Source organism: Sarcophilus harrisii, chromosome 4 (genome assembly GCF_902635505.1).
Source record: "Sarcophilus harrisii chromosome 4, mSarHar1.11, whole genome shotgun sequence".
In the NCBI taxonomy this organism is placed as follows: Eukaryota; Metazoa; Chordata; class Mammalia; order Dasyuromorphia; family Dasyuridae; genus Sarcophilus; species Sarcophilus harrisii.
This window is the reverse complement of record NC_045429.1, coordinates 44961714-44979568: the sequence shown is the minus strand read 5'-3', so window position 1 is coordinate 44979568 and position 17855 is coordinate 44961714.

Below are 17855 nucleotides of genomic sequence, written 5' to 3'. Positions count from 1 at the left end.
CTAGACCAAACTATGCTGGGGAATAAAGGAAGATAAAATAAAGGGGCTGGAGCACAATAAAGGGTTACTTGTGCTAGAAAAAGTAATGCCTTGCAGTTTAATGAGCAGAGAAGTAGCTAGTAGTTGAGAGGAAATATGGTTAGTCAGTACTGCAAATATTATCTATTTTAGAAATGATAGCACAAAGTCAAATCACTGCATGATGCTCCAGCACAGAGAATTTTGCTAACTTCTCCTTTGCTGTAGACTCAGATTAAGCTCTGACATGCTTAAAATATTTCCACTGCTTTATTGAACTCCCTCAGTCAGTAAGATCCATTGGAAGATTTCCTCTGTCATTCAAGACCAAGTAGTTTTGATTTTTCAATCACTGGTCAGTTTGTTGACATTTAGTTTTGAGGGTAAAGAAGACTTTTTCAAATCAACGTCTTGCTGATATAAGCAACAATGAAAACTACTGTAGTCCAATATACACACATTTTCTTAAATTTTTTATGGAAAAAAAAGGTATTTATTGATTTTTTTTTTTACATAGATATTGCATCTAGATCCAGCCCTTAGCAAAGTGACTGGCAAATGGTAGGTGCTTAATAAATGTTTATTGATTGATTGACGTCCCAATATGTGCCCTAATCTATTGAATTCCCCTTTTTAATAAAGAAAAGGGTAAACAAATCTGATTGATGAAGCAATCATAACTGCGAAAGAATGCTGAATTCCACTCTTCAAGTACCCCCCTCTCAACTGAGACTAAGAGAGGGAATTTCATTACTTTCAGGAAACACATTCAGCTATTGCAACTAATTATGCTCCTCTGGGTTGTTTTTTTTGGGGGTGAGGGGGGGTTGCATTATTTTTATTTACATTTTTGTAGTCATTCTATACATTGCTCTCCCAGTTCTGCTTTCTTCACTCAATATCATTTCTCACACATCTTCCCAAGTTTCCAGGAATTCCTCATATTCAGTATTTCTTATTGGGCAAATAATAACCTATTACATGCGCATATCATAATGTGTTTAGCTATTCTGTTGATGGGCACCTTTGTTTTCTCCTCTGCCAGCATAAGAAGTATTTTTGCAAATATTTGTGGTATTTGGAGAAAATGTATGTGGGGAAATATTCCTTCATTGACCCCCATGTTTTTTTTGGCCTTTCATTGCTTCTATCCTTTGTCCTTAGCACAGAGCCTAGCACACAGGAGATTTTTAACAAGTTGTTTTCTATCCTTCACAGAAACTTTGAGAGTCTTCCCTCCCCTGACTGATATTTTGTGATAGAAAACTAAGCCATCTTTTGTCTCAATGACAATGACAATGTCTCAATGACAAGACTAATGACTAGTCTTTAGTCATTGAAGTGGTATTGCCCCAGATAAACTGAGACTTGGGAAAGACCTTAATTTAAGATCACCCACTGCATCTGGGCCATCACCAGATCTTGTGACTTTTGTTTTATTATTATATTGCTATTATTATGATTCTGGAGGAGAGAATGAGATTAATAACTTTATACAACTCTACCTCATTTCAATTCAGATCACGTCCAAGTCTGATGATGTCATTGATCCTCTTCAAGAAATAAAGGACAAACAACAACAAAGTGCTTAACAAATATTTATTGACTTGATTTCTTTAAAATGTTCAAAAGTAAGATCACTCAGTCTAAGCATATAAATCATTAAATGATTTCTACCCTCATCTCTTGTTCTTATAACTAGTGATTCTTCCTCCATTATTGCAAATTATGACGTAAATATATTCATGCCACAGGAAGTATGGATTTATGGATAATAAGGATAGAACAATAGTCAAAACTGACAATAGTGCCTGTCTCGAAAACCTACAAATAATTCATTTGAGTTAAACAATCATTTTGTTCCCATTTTGAGAGAATATTAAACTGAGCACTGAGGGAGAGATGAAGATCTATAAGACTCAAAATCTACTCTCAAGGAGTTTATACTCTAGTATTGTTCAATATTTTTCTAGACTTTTAGTGTTCAACTTTCATCTAATGTTGCATTTAAAACTCATTGTCCAGCATCTGACAATATCTCTTTTCTTAGGGAAAGAGCATTGGATTTGGACTTAAAAATGCTCAAGTGCAGTTTCAGCCCTGATATTTACAATTCCCCTTTTTCCCCTTCCTTGCTTTCCTCATCATTAAAATGAAGAGGTTGGCTAAACAATCTCTGAGCCCATTTCTAAGTCGATGATCCTAAGGTTCCTTAGGTGTTCGAGCAGAAAAAATGCTGGATTTGGGAGTCAGAACTCCTGACTTTGGCTCACTGTATAACTCTGGACAATTGTCTGTAGATCTTAGTTTCCACATCTTTAAATGGAGGGGATGAGCAGTATACAATTTAACATCAGAAAATATGGTTCAAATTCTGGTTATTTTATTTACATTTATTAGCAAGTGTCTTCACTTTTCTAAGATTCAGGTTCTTAATCTGGAGGAAAATTGCAAGAGGGCATACATCAATTTCAATTCAACTCTATTCAATTCTTTAAAGTTCTTTTTAATTCTAAATTTTGTGATTCTGTACATTAGATAATCTTTAAGGTCTCTTTCCAGCTCAAACATTCTTCAATTTTAATTAACTAGTGGCATATATTGCTTCCCTCACACTTTTGTAGTTGATTCTCATAGAAATAGTCTATTATTTATTTTCATGATGATGATAATTGATATTTCTAGAGCTTTAAGATTTATAAAAGCTTTTACATATATTATTTCCTTTGATCCTCTTGACATCCCTATAAGGTAATTTCTATAGGTATCATTAATTCCATTTTACAGATAAGGAAACTAAAGCTGAGAGAGATTAATCAATTTGTCCATTATCACATAGTGTTAAATTTGAACCTATTTCCCCTGACTCTAAGTACAATGTTCTTATCATGTTATAATGTGTGGCCTCTCAAATTATAAAGACAATATTTTGTTATCCTATATGGATGTGTGATTTTTGGTAAAAGGAATGATGGATAACAACTCATTCCTAATATATTAATTAGTGTCAATTGTTCTGGAGTCCATTGTTATATTCCAGGGACTGGGGATTTGCAATTCCTCCATCTCTCCACTGCTAACTTTGTTCAAAATCAGTCTCAGAATGTCAGTTAAAAGAGTTATTGGGGACTATTTAGATCCACTTAGACCTGAATAATAATACCCATATCTACATTGTACCTGCTAAGTGGCCTTGTCTTGCAGTCTCTTCTTGGAGTGAGAAGGACCACCACTGTCTCCGGGGATAAATCCTTCTACTTTTTGATAGCTTTGAATTGTTAGCAAATGCTGCCTTCTATCAAAGTAGGTGACAAGCACTTAAGTGGTATGTATTATGTGCCAGGAACTGTGCCAAGAACTGAAGATACAAATGCAAGCAAAAAGAAAAATAGCCTCTGCTTCAAAGAGCTTACATTCTAATAGGGGAAGACGATATTTAAAGGGAAGGTGGAAATCAGTGTGTTAGGGGAGAGAGGTAAGAATGTATGACAAAATTCTGAATCAAAAGCATAGTTGAGAGAGGAATAAAGCATGTCTGGCAACCTGTCCCCAAAATGATGATCTTTGGAAGGGACTCATTAATGGGAGAAGTCTTCTGGCAAGAGAGAGGGATGTTCTAGGGTGAGAAGGCAGCTGAACATGATAGCAAATTTTAGAGTCAAAATCACAGCCAGAAGAATGAAAGTATATGTGATACAGTGGAAAGAGCATTGACCCTGGAATTAGAGAATCTGGGTCCAAATTCAGTATCTCCTAGTCTCTAGTGTCTTCCCCCTGAAATTATCTTGGTTTTTTCCTTCAATGCTTTGCATGTATAGATTGTCTCCCCTTGTAATCTCCTTGAGGACAAATAAGGTTTCACTTTTGTTTTTGCATCCCTTGTACCTAGCACAGAATCTGGCACATGTTGTTTAGTCTCACTCTTCCTAACCTATATAGGATATTCTTGGCAAGGATGTAGGAGTAGTTTACCATTTCCTTCTCCAATGGATGAAAGCAAATAAAGGTGAAATGACTTGCCCAGAATCACAAAGCTAGTGAATGTCTGAGACTGCATTTGAATTCAGGTCTTCCCTACTCCTGGCCCAGCCTTTTATGCACTGAACCACCTAGCTGCTCCTATCTGGTACACAGTAGACGTTTAATAAATGCTTATTAATCTATTACCTCTTTGGAACTTCCTACTACTTCTGGTTCTACGATCGAGAAGAATAAGCTGAACCCCCTTTCCACATATACTAACTCATCATTTACTCAAATGACAGCATCATACCCTTAGTTATTATTTTATCTGAATTCAGTATTTCTACTTCCTGATCCTTTTCTGATCAGGACCTTCACTATTCTGGTCATTCTTTTCTAAATATTCTCCAGTTGAATCAATATCCTTCCAGAAATATGAAGCCCAGAACTGAATTCAAACTCTGTATGTGTCAGTTAGTCTCATAATAGATTGTCTGTCTCTTCAGGTATTTCCCTAAAAGCCTCTTACTGTATTTGTACTTTAAATATTGAAATATGCCATTGTATTAGTTTTAGATCAATATTTCTCAAACTTTTTGCTATAATAAAAGTCGTTTTTTAAAATATAAAACTTTGGTGGCTCCCTAACAGAAATACAATTTTAATGACCTTTTTAAAAATTCCTAATGCTAATAGTACATTATTTAAATGCACAGTTGATTTTTTAGAATAAGATTACTATGAAACTAACAAGCCTCATACTTGGGAAGCAAGATATGATTGTTTAATATCAATAAATATTTTGTAAATTGTTAATAGTATCCCTTCAAATTACTTTGCACTTATTAATCTCAACATAGAATTCTAAGTTTTTTGCAAGTAGGGATTGTTTTATCCATTTAATTTATATCTGGTGTGTTCATCAAAGTGCCTGAGGCATAATAAATAGGAGCTTTAAAAAGTGCTTGTTTAATTAACTGATCTAGTCCAATGCACCCATTTTACAAAAGAAGATACTGAGGCTCATAAAAATTAGTGACTTGCCAAACCTACAAGTAACTTTCATATGGTCAGTATTTAATGGATGGTAATTGAATTGAATTGAATAAATATCAATACAAAGGCACGAAGTTTGAGAGCTCCCAGAACTTCAGAATGGGAATGAACCTTACTGGCCATCTAGTCCAAACCATGGCTGAAAAAAATCCCCATTTTAGCAAGGTCATCAAATATTTTACCACCTTTTAATTGAAAACCTCTGATGATAAGGAACTTACTACCATTCTGGGTCATGTCTCCTAAAACATTTTGGAACAGCTTTTCATTGTTATGAATTTTTCCTTATTTCAACTTTCCAACTTGCTGAAATGTCTAATTTGCTCCTAATTTGTCCTTGGGGCCAAAAAATCAAGTCTAGTTCTTCTCACTCATGACAGAAATTCAATTGTGTCATCTATATTAAATGGAGTAACCCTAGTTCATGGCGGTTTTATTTCATATTGGTGTGGGAAAGATGGCAAAAAATTATTTTCTAACACTGAAAAATGTTCAGTCATCAAAGACGAAAATCAACAGTGACAATAGGAGGCCAAGACCACAGATTGGTTCACTGAGGCATGAAAAAGGAATGAAGAAAAAAATAGAAATGGAGAAGCCATAAAAAGAGAAAACAGATTGAAATCAGGGGTTAAGTAGTGAGCCTCCCTGTCTTTACAGAAGATCTAATCAAACCTCATTGCCTGACCTCTTCTTCATTTGCTGATAGGGACTCCAACTGTATTCTTGTTATTGGGCTGAATCTAAAGATTCTCATTCATTAATAGAGTCTCTCACTGATCAGTTTTTTGACTTATCAGTTAAAGGAGTTACCAAGACCAAGCTTCTGAATAAGAAAAGAAAATAACATTAAGGGAGTCTGGAAGTGTCCTCAGCTTCCCCTAAATCTACCCTACCATCTGTCAATGTGCCTGTAATTCATCATTATAGATGACCTCCTTTAGGTTTTCAGGGAACTACCTTACCTCTATCAGAATGTAAGCTACTCTGGACCACAATCAACAAAATGAAATGTAGACAGATAAATGAAAAACCCAACATTCAGATTTTTAAAATTAATTTAAAGAGTACAAGTTGGTAGAGGCTGGTGTGATTAGCCTATCATAAGACTAAGGTGATTTCACTGCACAGGAGCTCAATGTGAGCCAGTGCTTTGACACAGTTATTTAAAACAAAACAAATCTGAATTATGAGGACACAGAATTTAGAGCTAGAAGGTATCTTTGAGATCAGTAGTTCAGAAGTTATAAATTTAGAGCCAGGAAGAAATTCAGTGATTATCTAGTCCCACCCCCTCATTTTATACATAAGGAAACTGCATGAAGTGGCTTGCTCAAAGCAGTATAGTTAAAAACAGGCCAAGATTCAAACCTGATATTCAATTCACTTCAGTAAGCAGTTATTAACCTTACCATACAAGATACAGTGCTAAACACTAGAAATACAAATACAGAATGAAACATCCCCTTCCCTTGAGGTGCTTACATCGTTTTAGAAAGAATAGTATAAGATGTATGGCTATAAGGAAAATCAGAATATGTATTTAAAAAAACCACTTTTTTTAAAGGGCACAAAGATCTAAAATGAAGAACAGTTTCTTTTTTTTTTTTAATTAAAGCTTTTTATTTTCAAAACATATGGATGAATAATTTTTCAATATTGACTCTTGCAAAACCTTGTGTTTCAAATTTTCCTCTCCTTCCCCCACTCTCTCCCCTAGATGCAAGTAATCTAATATGTGTTAAATACCTTAAATATATACATACACATATATACATATTTATACAATTCTCTTGCTACACAAGAAAAATCAGATCAAAAAGGAAAAAAAATGAGGAAGAAAACAAAATGCAAGCAAACAACAACAAAAAGAGTGAAAATGCTATGTTGTGGTCCACACTCAGTTCCAACTGTCCTTTCTTGGGATGTAAATGGCTCTCTTTATCACAAGATCATTGGAAGTGGCCTCAATCATCTCATTGTTGGCAAGAGCCTTATCCATCAGCTGTTGCCATGTATAATGATCTCCGGGTTTTGCTAAATTCACTTAGCTTCAGTTCATGCAACTCTCTCCAGACTTCTCTGAAATCATCCTGTTGGTTGTTTCTTACAGAACAACAATATTTCATAATATTCATATATCATGACTTATTCAACCATTCTCCAACTGATGGGCATCCACTCAGTTTCCAGTTTCTAGCCACTACAAAAAGGGCTGCCACAAACATTTTTGCACATGTGAGGTTGATATGGATGAGTACAGGGTGGGCAGGGAGTTGTGGTTCAGTGCTTCAGGATAGATAGTCTCATCTTAATCACAAAGATTATAAGCAAAGCCTATGGTAGATTGCCACAACTTTTAACTTAGCAAACAAAATATTGATTTGATTTTCAGCCCCTGACAAAAGTAGTAGGAAGATTTGGAGGGTGGGGGAAAATGTTCAGCTTTTGATCCTGCCTAATAGCCAAGACAGAGTTAGTGGTGATTTGCTCTTAGGGTTTATTGAAGAAGGCTTAACAGCATCCAGAAGTAAATCCTTTCATTGCAATTTGTGCTAATCATGCCCCATCTGGGAACATCCTGCCTATCTCTGTGTGCCATCCCTAAAGAGAGATATTGACAATCTAAACTGTGCCATGCTGTCTCCCTCATGCCATGCTGCATGGAGCAGAAGAGTTAAGTTTGGATCTCAAGTCTACTACTGATCAGTAGAGAACAGTCTTGTCTTCTCTTTCAGTTTCTTCTTCTTTAAAATGAAGGGATTACACTAGGAAAGGATAACCAAGGTCCTTAAAAGATCCAAGTGGATGAACAGTGTTAATTATCGAGATTATGCTATTTGGTTAGATGTTCAACTTATTGAACTTATCCATAAGTATATCTATCTCAGAAAGACAGAACTAATAGACAATGCGGCCAAGAATTAAATAAGAGAAAAGTGAATTAGATTGCCTTAAAAAAAATTGTAAAATTCTTTTTAAAACTCTGACCTTTTCCTAGAAATTAAGGTCCATATTTTCAATAATGACAATCTACTTACATTGATATGTTTGTAAACTTTTGTTTTGTTTTGTTTTGCGTTTGCTGAGGCAATTGGGGTTAAGTGACTTGCCCAGGGTCACACAGCTAGGAAATGTTAAGTGTCTGAGGCTAGATTTGAACTCAAGTCTTCTTTCTCCAGTGAATTAAGACAGAGATTAAGTGATTTACTCAATGTCACACAGATAGCAAGTGTCTATAAGGTCAGATCAGAATTCAGGTTTTCCAGATTCTAGACTCAGTGTTCTATCTAGTGAGCCACTACATTGTTTATGTAGACTATAAGTTTTATATTTTATTTTGCGTAATCTCTTTCATCCCCCAAATTAATTCTAGACCCACTCATCAGGCTTAAACTAAGTCATTTAAGGCTTCCATTGAAGCCACTTAATTGCTGATGTTGATGGGTTATGGGGAATAGAAAGGAATCACTTAGATTTCTCCAGGCCAAATACTCTCTGGTGATCTGGGAGACTGCTGTCTTTTAGAAGGACTATCTCACATGTTGATAAGGAGAAACTGATGGGGCAGTCGAGAGCCACCCACTAGACCACCCTGATAATATACCCTCTTACTGAACAATTAACAGAGTGACACATTAGCTTCAAGTTTAGGCGAAGCAGAACTGGACCGTTAAGCCAAATTATCACAAAATGAAGGAGTGGACATTCTGTGCATTGGATGGATCCTTTGTGGAAGATTTCTAGAAAGATACTGGCAAGAATCACAAAGGATGAGAAGGCATGGGAGGGTTGTGACCCAAACCAACAAAATCAAAGATCTGTTAAAGTATCAAAGGAAAGGCATCAAGGACTACATATTGAATAATCTTAACAATGCCTCAAGCTGGGGAGACTTTGATAAAATGAAGTTAGAATTTCAAACGGGAAATAAAACTTTTTTTTGAAGTGCTTAAATTGCCTTAGGAAAGTGTCACTAGGTTCCATGTTTAGGGGATCAGCCCTCAGAGCAGCTGCAAACGCTTTTCTATGAACTTTAATTAAAATAGGACCTCAGCCTATTGGGTGGGGGTGGGGAAGAAAGGAAAGAAGCTGAGAAGGGAAAAGATTTACAATAAAACTTTAGCATAGGAAGAAACATTGAAATTGCCATTTCCATCCTTCTGTGATTAACAGAGGTTTTTCTCTGTCTTAAGCAACTAACAAATCTTTCATCTCACTAAGTGGCCAGTACTAGGCACTTTACTTCTTAAATTTTTTTTTTCATGATAAATAGAATTTAGAGCTAAAAGATATAATGGCTACCTGATATAATGATTAGAGCACTGGACTTAGAGTCAGGAAAATCTTGGCTCCTAGGCTGCATAAGATACTAACTGTGTGACTCTAGATAACTAATTTACTTCAATGAACCTTAGTTTTATCATCTATAAAATGGGATCATAAAATTAGCATCATCTCACAGGGTTTTCAGGAGATTCGGGATAATGCATATAAATGTATAAATCTTGTGTAATAGAAAGTGGCATGGTCTGGTGAACAGAGAACTGGCTTAGGATTCAGGAAGACCCAGGCACTAGTGCTGGATCCAATATATGTTGGTCATGTAACTGGATAATTCACTTAAGCTCCCAGTCTCCCAGGTAATTCATTAAGATTGAATATTTGCAGCAAAGATACCAGTTGTTAATGGTAGAAAAAGTCCCTGATTGAGAATTCCCTACACTACTGAACACAAAAGTAAGTTAAAAAAAAAAAAAATCTATGCAAATGTACCTTATTATTATAAGAGACTTTTAGAATAATCTAGTCCAATCCCCTTATTTTATAAATAAGAAAAATAGATTCTCTCCTCACCACCATCACCAAAAAAACCAAAAACTCTATAATTCACTCCATAAAACATCTAGGTGATGGGTGGATAAAGCACTGGTCCCAGAATGAGGAAGACCTGAGTTCAAAATGAAGTTCAGACACTTATTAGCTGAGTGACTCTGGGAAAATTACTGAACTTTGCTTGCTTCAGTTTCCTCATCTATAAAATGAGCTGGAGAAGGGAAAGGAAAACACTCGAATGTCTTTGCCAAGACAACCCCAAATGGGATCATGAAAAGTTAAACAATTGAACAACAAATTCACTCTGTGTCCTAGAGTAACATCAATAGAGAAAAGATATGAACCTTCGCCTTCTGGTAGACAATAACTTGCTTTTTTGTTCCTTGTTTATTTTTTTTTTTTAATTTTACCTGTGATTTCATTACTATAGGGAGACAAAAAGGAGGAAATCCCTCCACCAAGTAGACTAATACTTTCTCTAAAACTTATATTTTTGGATTGTTATTTAGAACACTGAGAAGTTAAATGACTTCTCCAAGATCACACAGCCAGCCACCTTGCACAAAAGGAACATGTCCCATGAGATAGCACAAGGTAATAGAAAGCATACTGGGTTTTGTGTCATTGGACCTGAGTTCAAGGTCCAGTTTTAACCTTTTCTACCCATGTGATCCATTTCATTACTATGGGTCTCAGTTTCCTGATATATAAAATGAAAGGAATACACTAAATGACTTCTAAGATTCTTTGCAGCTCTAAAACTATGAATGAGCCTATCAACCTTCTCTATAACAGTTAGCAGGCACCAGATAGGAAAATGTGATTATCCAGAATCACATTTGACTCTGTGCCTCTGACAGGACTCTGTACTGCAAGATAAAGAGCTTGGCTAAAAGACAGGCTCAGTCTGAGCCATTGGGCAAATTTTTATGCTGAGATTGATCTTCTGAACCCCTAATTATCACCTTATCACTTTCAGTTTAGTGTCATCGAGCTGACTGGAAGACACCTCTAGCTTTAGCTGGGCTGGTTTCCATTTCGGGGGGATCTCTTGGAGAGATGTGTCTCTTAAAGTGCAGCTCCTATTGGCATTTCCTTTATGAATTTAAGGCAGCATATTTGGGGAAAAGCAGTTTGTTTCAAGACCTTGATGTTTAAGCCTAAAATAGTTTCAGGGAAATGCATTCAAGGCTTTTTCTGCTTTGAACTGTATTGAGCTACGGACACCGTCACTCCCATATGTTGTAGTCATATTAATTGAGTACTATTCTAATTTTTTTGGGGGGGGAGAAAGGGAGTTAATGGCATATACTGGAAAAGAATCTCCTCTTATTAGCCAGATTGTTCAGGCTTGTAGGAAACCAGTGGTGATTTTTTGGTGGTTATTGGAGAGAGCAGATGTAGGAATGAGGGTGGGAAGGAGACATAATAAAACAGGACCAAGAACGGAAGTCTCTGATCTAACTTTGCAAAAAGGAACAATAACTGTTGCTATAATGGATAGATTGTTGCCCTATGCAAAATCAAAAAGAATTGAATTCAAGTGTGAACTTCATAAGTAACTAACAGTATGATCCTGGGCAAATCATTCCATCTCTATTAACCTCAGGCAGTTCCCTCGAATTTATCTACTAAATCACAGATCATTTTCTGTCTTCTGATTAAAATTTCATGCAAGGAATTCCCCATAATGACCAAATAATAGATAATTTAACGTATTTGTATTTATTTTTGTATATGTTGTGTGTGTGTGTGTGTGTGTGTGTGTTTATACGTACGTATTGTCCCATTTGATAGAATGTAAGTTTCTAGAGGGCAAGAACTATTTCATTTCTGTCTTTAGATTCCTAGATACTTATACAATTCCTGGCCCATAAAAGGTGCTTCATAAATGTTTATTGATTGATTCCTTCACTCTACCTTTTGGACAGATTGGATTATTTACTATCCCCAGGACTTGGTGCTCTGTCTTGCTTTTCTGCCTCATGGCTAGACAGCCCCCAGGACTAGATTTCACTTCATTCTCACTTCTACCAATTAAGAATCCATGATTTCCTTTAAGACTCATCTCAAAAACTCCCTTCTAAAGTGTCCTTTCCTGAGCCCCAACCTCTAGTTAGTTCCCCTAATTATTTTGAATATAACTACTTTCTATACATTTGGCACCTACTTTTTATTCATATGTGCTGTCTCCCTTCACACCCTCTTCACACTAAGTTGAATAATTACTCCTTTAGAGAAAGGATTATTTTTTCCATGTTTGTGTTTTCTCAGCTCCTGACACAGTATCTGAAACATAACCAGTATTTAATAAATGTTTGCTGAATGGATGTTATTATAAAATTACATTTGTCAGGACAGCAAACATTTGTTTGGGATATGTCTCTAATTAAAATTTTTGAATTAACATTTTGATTTTGAAAATAAATAGCTCCATACTTGCTCCCTTCTCAGATGGTAGAATAGAGAGTATTGTATTTCTGAAAAGAATGGAGTATTCTATGAGAAGCAAGATATGGAAGGAAAATATCCTTTTTTTTTTAAAAGTACCCATGGTCAGTTCATCTCCCAAAGAATTTTATTTGTTAAGTACAATTGCTATTTTAGTTGGTAATTGTGGTATCAAAGGCAAAGAGGAATGTCCCTGAACTTATATATTCAAAGAAAATCGGAACATGTTTATGATATTTCTTAGCTAATTAAATACAGAAAATCCGCTACAGATTAAATTAAAAAATAAAAATCAAAGAAATTCTGGGTTGAACTTTGAATAAACTTAAAAATGCCCTTCGTTAAAATCCTTCCCTATTAGTTTGATCTATGTCTGGAAACAATTATTTAAGATATATTAGAAATAACCAGATATTGGAGAAGATAATTTAAGGGAGATAATTTATGAGCAAATTGAGATTCCTTAACTGTGAAGCTCAGTAAACAGAGATAATGCCAAGAAAGGTCAAGAATTGCAAAATGTATCCAAACTCTTTAGAATTCTCTCTCAAGTGGCAAACCATTTAGGGATTGTTTTCCCTCACCCTGGGATTGTGATACTCAGAGAGAGAGAGAGAGAGAAAAGAAAGGAGAGAGAGAGATCAGGAGAGATAAAGGGAGCCAGAGAAGGACTTTTTTGTTTGTTTGTTTGTTTGTTTGTTTTTTATTTTTTTATTTTTATTTATTTATTTATTTATTTTGAGAAGGACTTTTTAATAGTTCACACTAAGAAGCAGATATGAATCCAAGTTGCAGATTTCAAGTTCAAGCTCAGCCTTGGCTTGAGCTTCTAATTTCTCTTCCATGTCCTTGTGTAAGGAAGAGGTCAGTGGGTGCAACTATATGGCTACCTCACCGCAGTAGCTCTCAGATGATGTGCCAGCATCCACAGAGCAAGGAGTCAAGATGCTTTTGCCTGGAGCTAAAGGAGGCTTCTATCTCCACCTGACCTGGATGGAGGAGGACCAAAGTGTCCTGTTTTGTTAATCTGAGTAACCTCATTTTCATCTCATTTAACTAGTGGGAGTTAATTGAACTGCTTGCTGAGATCTTTCACACACAGCTAAATAAAGCAAAATGAGGTTACAGTGTTCTCTAACCCACTTTTGGCCCATTTAATCTATTTATTTTCCCCAAAGAGGATCAGGCCACCCTGAAAATACGAGATTATATATCTAACACCTTTTGAGAGACAAAATACCAGATCATATCTAACTACTTGGTAAATAAGGAGCTCTGTGGATTTCACACTGATATGGGCCTCTTTTCTCTCCTGTCTCTCAATATTTTGGCCTTTGATTTTTCTTTACCTCCATTTTATCCTAATCCACTTCCTATCTTTTCAGGACTAATGACCTAGAATGTTGCATGAATCTTCCCTCTAAAATGCATTTTTTTTTTTCTGAGCATGACCCCAACCCCATTATGCTCACAACTTCTCTTTGCATTCTTTTTTTTAAAATCTCTCTACTGCCTTACTTGTCCCTCCTTCCCCTTGAAGAGCTAGTTTCTGTACAATGTCAAAAAAAAATTCTCAGTTGGACTTTGAATAAACTTAAAAATGTCCTTCATTAAAACCCAATCAATCAGTTGAATTCCCAGTTTGTACACAATACCTTACCAATTGGCTGAGTTTTTTTCCTTCTAACAAAATTGATTTTAAATTTTTTTTAAACCATTAGAACAATTTTTTTTGTTTTTGTTTTTGTTAATTTTTTTTAGTCTAGTATTACATAGATGTTATCTTAGGTCATGTCTTACATATATAAGAAGCTGTTTCAATAAATTGGGGACCCTTTTTACTCATTCCTCATCTGTACACGTAATGATCTATTGCCATTGCCAGATGTATCTCAAGAAAAATAAAAAAAATTATTTAATCGAAATATAAAATGAAAGCCAAGGTTGGTTCTCTGAATCAAACTTGTGCTCCTGAAATCTTTGCTTCACTTAGTTTTTTTCCCCTCATTTACTACCTGGTTTATTCTCTCTTTGAATGGATTTAAAAAAAAAAATAAGAAATCCAGAGTGGTTTGTGATTTACCCATGGTCATATAGGAAGGAGTATTCCATTATATTCATATACCACAATTTGTTCAGCCATTCTACATGATGCTTTTCTTTAAAAAAAAAAAAAAAAAAAAAAAAAAAAAAGGCTGCTATGGATTTAGGGATTTGAAGTGAAACGTTCTGAGCAACTCAATTTTACAGTTCATAAGTGCATTAGAAATTAGGGTGATTATAAAACAATTTGGGAATAAAACAATACAAAGGAGCCTTTCATTTCTATCCGTATAGTCATTGGTCAAGCCTTAGTTCCATTATAAAAACAAGACTTCTTCCGGTAGGCAGATCACCTTTTGTATCATCTTTAGCTTAATTCTTGCAATACAATTGTATATCTATTTAATTTCAACTTGCCACATTTGACCTGATGAGACACATCTAATTTTCAGATTGCCCCAATCAGCATCTCCTTCTTTCTTCTGGTGTCTAGCAAAATGCCTGGCATGTAGATGTACTCAATAATTACTTGTTGAATTGTTGACCATCAAGGGATCTCCAAGCTGCTTCTTTTAAGGTGTCATTTCTGTTTTATAGGTTTGTATTGTTACTGGAGTGTGTCTATATACGTGTGTGTGTTGTCTTGCATGATCTTTAAAAATCATCACTCCCTGTAGAAATAGAGCATGATTAAATACTTAATCCAAAGGGAGAAAAAGCATCAACTACATATGTGTCCATCAGATGAGATCCTAAAAGCTTTTGATATCTATATTTGTTAACTTTTCTACAAGTGTCTCAGGGCTGTGGCCAACACAAGTTCCAAAGGGGAAATCTCTTACAGATACTCTGGACTCTTATTATTTTATTTTCAATTCAGGGAACAAAACAAGCATTTCCATAAAACAGTACAACTAAAAAGATGATTGCATGTCAAATAAATCTATCATGTACAACTTGCTATTCTGTTCAAATACACAACAAAGTTATCATGCATTTTTTTCATATTTTTTTCTTTTCCTGTCATCCCACCATAAATATAGCTTCCATCAGATACAAATAAGTGTGTATATGCATGTGTGTATATATATATATATATATATATATATATATATATATATATATACTTCTATTTCTCAGTTCTTCTCTGGATGCAGATAGCATTTCTTTTTATAAGTCCTTTATTTTTCATTTGTCTATTTATAGTAGTCAAAATGACTTAGTTGCTCAAAATCTTTTTTTAACTGACACTGCTTTTACTTAAGTCTAGGCTTGGTATGGTGAATGCATAGGTTGAGACTCACTTGTCCTATGATAGAAAATTAAATGATTGATTATTGGATCCCAGGTCCATGTATATAGAACTGGAAGGAATCCTAAAAACTATTGAGTCTATCTCCCTCATTTTACAACTGAGAAAACTGAGGCACAGAGAGATTAAGAAACTTGTCCAGTATCACACAGCTAATATGTGTCTGAGGCTAAATTTGCACCTATGGGGGCACAGCAAGATGGCACAGTGGATAAAACACCGGCTTGGAATCAGAAGAACCTAAGTTCAAATCTAGCCTTAGACACTTAGCATTTTCTTACTGCATGACTCTGGCCAAGTCACTTAGCCCCAATTGCCTTAAAAATAATTTGATTCTAAACCCAACACTCTATGCCTCATATCACCTTGCCTCTCTGATATTGCCTAACAAAAAGCCTAGAGGAATGATAGAAATTTGAGATGGAAAACTGAATGCTTCCTTATGCATTTAGAAACAGAAATATATTTACAAATATGAGTTTCTGAGTTTCTGTGATTAAAAAAAAAGGCATGTGTAAGCCAATTATTATATGATAAAAGAGTTATTCTTGTTTTTTTCAGAGTAATTTTGGCCTCATGGTAATAACCCAGTAAATAAACAGAACTACATATATACAGATGGAAAACTATGAATAAACCATTGTCAGAAGCAATTAAAAAAATACTTAGCCACACATAAACAGGATGGATCAAGGGGTCAGGCACTATAAAGTCTTATTAGATCCATCTCTCCATTCTGAGAGTTCAAGGTGTTAAAGTACAAAAATTGGAGAGATAGTCACCGGATGATATCTAATTGAGATTTAGTAATGTCAAGAATGTTTGAGTGTGTGTGTGTGTGTGTGTGTGTGTGTACCTATAGGTGCTTTTAAGCTTGGTTTTTGTTCAGTTGTTTCATTCATGTCCAATTTTTCATAACCCTACTTGGCAAAGATCAGGATCTTTGGCTTGCCATTTCCTTTTCCAGCTCATTTTACAGATGAGGAAACTAAGGCAAACAGGGTCAAGTGACTTACCCAGTTAGTAAGTGTCTGAGACCAGATTTGAACTCATGAAGATGTGACTTCTTGATTCCAACCCAGCATTCTATCCACTGTACTACTCACCTGCCCCTTTGACTTAATTAGCTTCATACAATGGGAGGAGAGAATCCAGAATTATGGGACTTGATTTCAGAGCCCAGCTCTGCCATTTACTATCTGCATCAGAGTTGGGCAAGTCACCTAAACTCAGGGTCTTGATTTCCTTGAATGATATGATTTCCTTGAAGACCCTTCTCACTCTAAACCTGTGTTCTGGTTGCTTTTATTTTCAAAGAATCTTTGAACCTGGATAAGTTGTACATGTTTTTAAAACTTCCTTAGTTTTTATAACCATATCAGGTGTTCATATGCTAGAGCAGAATGAGCACTCACCTTTTTAGTAGGAAGACTTGAGTTCAAATTCTGACTTGCTACTGGCTTGCCTAATGAACAAATTGCTTAATGTCTTTGACTCTCAGTTTTCTCACCTATAAAATGAACTAGATACCCTCTAACTTTCCCTTTAGTTCTTCTTGTTCTTGTTCTTCTTTTCTTCTTCTTTCTTCTTCTCTTCCTCCTCCTTCTCTTTCTTTTCCTCTTCCTCCTGTACCTCCTTCTCCTCCTCCTCCTCCTCCTCTTCCTCCTCTACTTCCCTCTTTTTCATCAGTGAAAAGTGAGCTGACAAAATGGAAGATCAGCCTTTGGAACCAGAAAAGCCTGGACTCAAATCCTGACTCTCACACTCACTAGACGCCTGACAGAAAATACTAAAGCTATAAGTTACAGAGAAGTTGTCAACTTTCATCAGTTGAGGGAGTTTCTATATTGGGAGCTTCCACACTGATGAAATCATCTCATGCCCCACCCCAGCACTCCAAAAATACTATTTTTATTGCAGCACTAAATTGATGATTTAACCTTTATATGACAGACTCCGATGAAAAGAAAAAGCCCAGACGTAAATCATTCATTTTCCAGATTTCCCCCAAAGAAAATAAAATACCAACTGATCGGATTTAATCTGGAAAACCTCATTACAATTATAGAAAAACAACATAGCATAGTGGAGATCAGGCTAGACTTGAGTTCAAATTCTATCCCCAATACTTACTGGCTATATAACTATGGCAAGCCATTTCATGTCTTTCAACCTC